Raw genomic sequence first — 6,172 nt, forward strand, 5'->3', positions numbered from 1 at the left:
AAAGTAATTATTGATATATATGTTCCTATTGGCATTTTCTAATTGTTTGAGGTTGATTTTGTAGATCTTTATTCTTCTGTTATATTCTTTAGTTCTTCTAGGTCTTTGTTAAATGATTCTTGCATTTTCTCCATTTTGTTTTCAAGGTTTTTTTATCATCTTTACTATCATTATTCTGTATTCTTTTTCAGGTAATTTTCCTATTTCCTCTTAATTTTTTTTTTTTTGGACTTTTGTGTTTCTAGTTTGTTCCCTCATTTGTGCAGCAGTTCTCTGCCTTTTCATTTTTCTTAGGGTATTGTGTTTGAAGTCTCCTTTTCCCATGCTTCAAGGAAAGTTGAATTCTTCCCTTGAAGAAAGTTGAATTATTTCATCCTTTTGGTTTCTGTCCTCCTGAGGTTGGTCCAGTTGTTTGTGTGAGCTTCGTATAGGGTGAGATTTGAGCTGAATTTTTGTTTGGTTAGTTGGTTTTCCTCTGATGGGCAAGGCTGTGTGAAGTGGTACTCCTGCCTGTTGATGACTGAGCTTGTTTTTCTTTGTTTGTTGTTTAGATGAGGCGTCCTGCCCAGGGTGCTACTTCTGGTTGGGTGATGCCAGGTCTTGTATTCAAGTGGTTTCCTTTTTGTGAGTTCGCACTGTTTGATACTCCCTAGGGTTAGTTCTCTTGCAGTCTAGGGCTTGGAGTCAGTGCTCCCACTCTAAAGGCTCAGGGTTTGATCTCTGGTCAGGAATGAAGATTCCACAGGTGGTTTGTTATGGCATTAAGGGAGGGTAAAATAAATATCCCAAAGCAAGAAACCAAAGATGAACCCAAGACAAATGGCAGTTATAAAATCAGGCAAATAACAATTAAAATAATGGAATATATACATAAACATATACACCCATGAGCAAAGTGAAATCAGTCCAGCAAAATTAAAGTACAGTACGTTGATCTGGCAAACAAAGGAAATCAAAAACTGTATTTACCCATTAAGAACAAAGCTAACTTAAGCACCAACTGGAAAACAAAACTAAAACAAGGTGCCAAGTGGAGAATAAAGCAATGAAAACAAAACTAGCAAATATGTTGAAAAGAAAAGAAAGAAAGAAAAGAAAGGATATGCAAAGTTAAATAGATATAGATGAAGAAGATTTATACACATTAAAGATTAACTATAAGTGGAAAAGAACAGTAGGAAAGGCAAATGAAGGAATAAATGTAGAAAAAATATGATAGGTTTAAAAAATTGAAAATTATGATTATAAAAAAGAGAAAAGAGAAAAAATGGAAGAAGAAAGAAAAAAGGGGCAAAAAAGGAAAACTCCACAGAACTGAAAAAGCCTAATGTAGAGGCAGAGGTTTATAACAATAGAAGATGTCATTGAATATACACATATACATAGACACTCATAAGCAAAATCAAAACAGTACAACCAAAATTAAGTACAATAATAGATTGATCTGGTGAACAAAGGAAACCAAAAATTATATCTATCGGAACAAAACTAATTAAAGCACAAACTGGAAAACAAAACTAAAGCAAGTTGCCAATTGGGGAATAAAGCAATGAAAATAAGACTAATATGTTGAGAGGAAAGGAGAGAAAGAAAAGAAAGAAAGAATAGACATGCAAAGTTAAATAGAGGTAGATAAAGACTTTTATACATTAAAGGTTAACTGCAAGGGGGAAAAAAAGTAGGAAAAGTAAACAAAGGAATAAATGTAGAAAAGATAGTAGTAGGTTTAAAGAGTTAAACATTAAAATTTAAAAAAGAGAAAAGAAAATAAAAGAGGAAAACGCCACAGAACAGCAAAAGCCCAACGTAGAGGCAGAGGTTTATGACAACAATAAAAAAATGTGACTGAGGAAAAAGAAAAAAAGAGCTCAAAAGTTTAATTAAATTTCTTAGTGCCAATAAAACTGACAAAAACAACAGAGGGGGAAAAAAAGGAAAAAAAGAAAAAAGAAAATCCAAAAGAATCTACAGAACAAGTGAAAAAATAAGACTAATAAATGCTTTTCTTGAGTCACTGCTGTCAGAAGCCTTCTCCTTGCTGGAAATAATGGTCCACCTCACCTCCAACACTGTACTGATCTCTGGACCTGCTGTGGGGGCTGCTCAGATTCTAATCTGGTCCTACCCCTGTGTGTTCTTGCCTCCAATGTCCACAGCTATCAGAGCTAGTGCGTTTTCTTTTGTGGGAGCTCTCAATGGCCTTTTATGTATTCCATAGACACAGAGTCTGCTTAGTTGATCATGTAGATTTAATCTGCAGCTTGTATAGCTGGTGGGAAGGTTTTGTCTACTTCCTTAGCCACACTACCCCTGGGTTTCAATTGTGGCTTTATTTCCACCTCTACATATGGGTCGTCCACTGGGGTTTAGCTCCTGAGGCTGTCCTGGAGGGCTTGGGTTTGCCCCTGTGAGGGCCAGGTGTGGTGGTGGTGCAGCTGCTTGGGTCGCAGGGGTTCTGGCAGCACCAGGTACTCGGGGGAGTTCACCATTAGGGTAGTAGAAAATAAAGTACTTTAGAAGGGTATGGCAACCAGTATTGGCCAATACGCTCCAGTAGAACTCCCTCTCTGACAGAGAAGCCTAGCAGGCCACAATCCACAGGGTCACAAAGAGTCAGACAGGCCGGAAGCTGCCCTGTGTGCATAAACACAAGTTATTTTTTTGTTGTTTTGTTTTGTTTTGTTTTTTGCCTGTGGCAGCTCTACCACAGTAAAAGCTGAGTGTGAAGGTGGTGGAGCTGCTTCGCTTGCAGGGACCCCGGTGGAGCCAAGCATGCAGGGACACGGACTGCCTCCATGGCAGGGGTTACGGCCCTATCAGAGTCTTTTTTTGAGTCTCTTGTAGCTCGGGATCAGAAGACCTCTTTGGCCAGTCTTTGTCCATAGCTCTGACTGTTCAGGCATTTAGAGGGCTCCCTTGCCTGGGGTCCTTCTTTGTTGTTTGGCACATCAGGCACTTAAAGGGGCACCTTGGGCCCTATCTGTAGTTCAGTGTCGCAGGGGTTTGATGGGCAAGCCTCTCTGCTGTTCATCTGCCAATGCTGGTGGGTGGGGAGAGAGAGGCTATGGTGATGGTTCCACCCCTCATGCATGACTCAGCAGTATCGCCTTGCTTCCACAGCTGCCAGGTTTTCCTCCACAGGCATTTCCCACCACAGTCTCCTCCCGCACATCGCCTTGATCTGTCTGTCCACAGTCAAGAGCAGCCCTCTCACTGGGATTGCTCCACAATCCCTAAACTCCAGCTCCCAGCCACTGTCCCTTCCAGGAGACCCATGTTCCTGCCCACACATATATGGCTGTGTCAAGGACTGTCTGATTCTCATTCCATTTAGGCTGCCACAGAGCAGCTGTTTCACTCTCAACCTTAAATGTTTCTCCTCTGACTCAGACAATTGCCCTGCTCTGGGGATCAGACCCCTGCTTCAGTTCCCACACCCAGCGAGGGCAGGGCCAGTCCTACGAACACTCCTGTTTTTCCCTCTCGTTCCTCTGTTCTACTGAGTTTTGCGTGTTTCTGTATGTTCTTTTCCACTGGTCAGGTACGCCTGTCTGCTCTCAGCTGGTGTTCTGCATGCACTTCTGTGTCTGAAGGTGTATTCCTGATGTATCCGAGGAGAGAGATGTACTCCACGTCCACCTACTCCTCTGCCATCTTGTTCTCCCATGGTCAGCGTTTTGATGAGTTCTTCATTCATTCATTAATTTACTCAACAAAACTTTATCAAACACTTTTAATAAGACAGTGTTTTATCAACACATAAAGCAGACAAGAATGAAATGAAAGGAAGAAGTGTCTTGAGGTGACAGTCTAGTGGAGGGTGAAGATGGTGAATGAAATCACAAGTCTTTAGTTGTTAGAAATGGATCAATGCCCTTTGGGAAATGACTGCCATCAGCATCTTGCATTTCTGAGAGCTGAGATGCAGAGGCACTGACTAACCTTCCTGCCACACTAATTCTTATTTGTACAGGGAACAGTCTTGCCACATAGAAACTGGCTCCCTCCAGAGAAATGGAGGGTGTCCTTACTGGCCAGTAATATGAAGAAAACATCTCCAGAGAAAGGGCAGGCATGCTGAGTGCTTCGTGTTGTTGGTCCAGGGCCCCTAGACTTAACCTTTTCCTCCTATAATCCAATCCATTGCCTGTTTAGATGTCATCTGGTCCCACCACCTTAACCTTTAGAAATGAAGAGTCAAGGATGAACCTTGCTGTGGTGAACATTTTCACAATATTTATGTACACCAGATCACATGGTAACCTTTAAGACTACACACTGAGACATGTCAACTATGTCTCAGAAAAGCTGAAAAACAATATTCTTACATTGGCTATGGCATTTGTTGTGGGTGATAAACATTCTGTCATTTACCAGCATCCATGAAACTGTGGCAAGGTGATTTGAAGGCCTGCAAAATTTTATATTCTTCATGACTTCTTACAGCGATATGGAGAGAAAGAAAGCAGGGAAGGGAATGGGTCATGCTGGGAGGTGGGAGGGTTGGGTGCTCTTACAAGAGAACATTCTTGTGTTCTAACCTTTGCTCCAGTCATACTGCATTCTGACTGTTCTAATCTCTAAGTAAACATAGAAATGAAGCACGGGTTGATATAAGTTCAAATCTTAATAATTAAGAAAATATAATTATTGCTGAATCACATTGTTGTATGGCAGCAACCTACATAACATTGTAAAGCAATTTTCTTCCAACTAAATAAAAATTTTAATACATAGAAAAGGAAAATGCTGCATAGTTCTGGGCTATAGGGAATGGATGAGTGAATTTTACTTAATAGGGGCAGGCTTTGTGTCTTTGACCCTGGAACTGAACAAGAATTGCAAGAGCAGTTTTGCATCAGTTTGCCAAAGCCATGTCTGTGTACATGTGACAGGGAATCTAGTGTTACCTGGGTGGCGAGTAATGAGCTCTCTTCCTTGGATCCACTAGACGTGTTGCGTACCTTAAATGTGTTGTGTCCACCAGGTCAGGGTTCTCCCCCAAAAAGGAAACTAAAGATGCGTTAGAGATGAGGAACACAGACTTGATTGAAAGCAACTTAAAAAGTTTGTGTCCAAATAATAAGATGAATGACCCTGAATTTCTGTATATTTGAGGAGTAGTCCTTGATATGTTTCTACTGTGAATGCCAAAATTCAAACATGAAACCTTCCAGATACTGTCTGAGAGAGACTTTCTGTGACCTGATGTGGGTTCTTTTCTCCCAGCATGGTCCGAAGTTGTCTTATAGCCATGCGCTCTTAGGTGATTGTATTAAGACTTTTTTCTTGTTTCTGTTTTGTATCAAAAATTAGACTTTGAGACCCCAAAGCAGTAACCCTCTCTTTTCCCTCTGCAGCTGAGCTGACCACCATGCAGGCAGCTGGACCTGGATGCACAAAGGACTTGGGACAATGGGAGTCTCTGTGAAGCTAGTCCCTGAAGATGGGGTACTCCCAAGTCTTGGCTCTGTATCTAGAAGAGAGGATGTTCTTCAGCTACAATTTTGCAAGAAAGATCAATTCCAAGAAGAATGAATAACTGTATTTTCTTCTTATTCATTTGAATTTGTGGGTGGAAATCATGAACACTATATTGAGGAGAATTTTCTAGTTATCAGAACAAGATCAGTAGGTGTGCTTGCTCCAGGACATGAAGAAATACTTCTCATTGAAGATGGAATGGACGAACACCCAGCAGATGTTGAAATGCACATTACCTAAGAAGAGATCTTTGAATGCTTGCTCGCAAATATGAGCATTTCTTGTACACTATTATCAACCCCTTCTATAATAAAGATGTTTATTGATGTAACACTTTATTCCTGTTGTGATCTGATCACACTTATTCTGTGAAGGCAGGAGGAGAAGCGGATGACAGAGGATAAGATGGCTTGATGGCATCACTGACTCTATGGACGTGAGTTTGAGTAAGTTCCGGGAGTTGGTGATGGACAGGGAAGCCTCGTGGGCTGCAGTTGATGGGGTCGCAAAGAGTCAGACACAGCTGAGCAACTGAACTGAACTGAACTGAAGAAGAGCTCCTTGAACACTTCCTTGAGAATCTGAGATTTCTTTTATATTATTATCAGCTCCTTCTATAATAAAGATGCTTAATGGCGTAGCACTTTATTCCTGTTGTGATCTGATCACACTTATCCTCTGATTGTGA

This window comes from Capra hircus, chromosome 13 (assembly GCF_001704415.2).
Source record: "Capra hircus breed San Clemente chromosome 13, ASM170441v1, whole genome shotgun sequence".
NCBI classification, from domain to species: Eukaryota; Metazoa; Chordata; class Mammalia; order Artiodactyla; family Bovidae; genus Capra; species Capra hircus.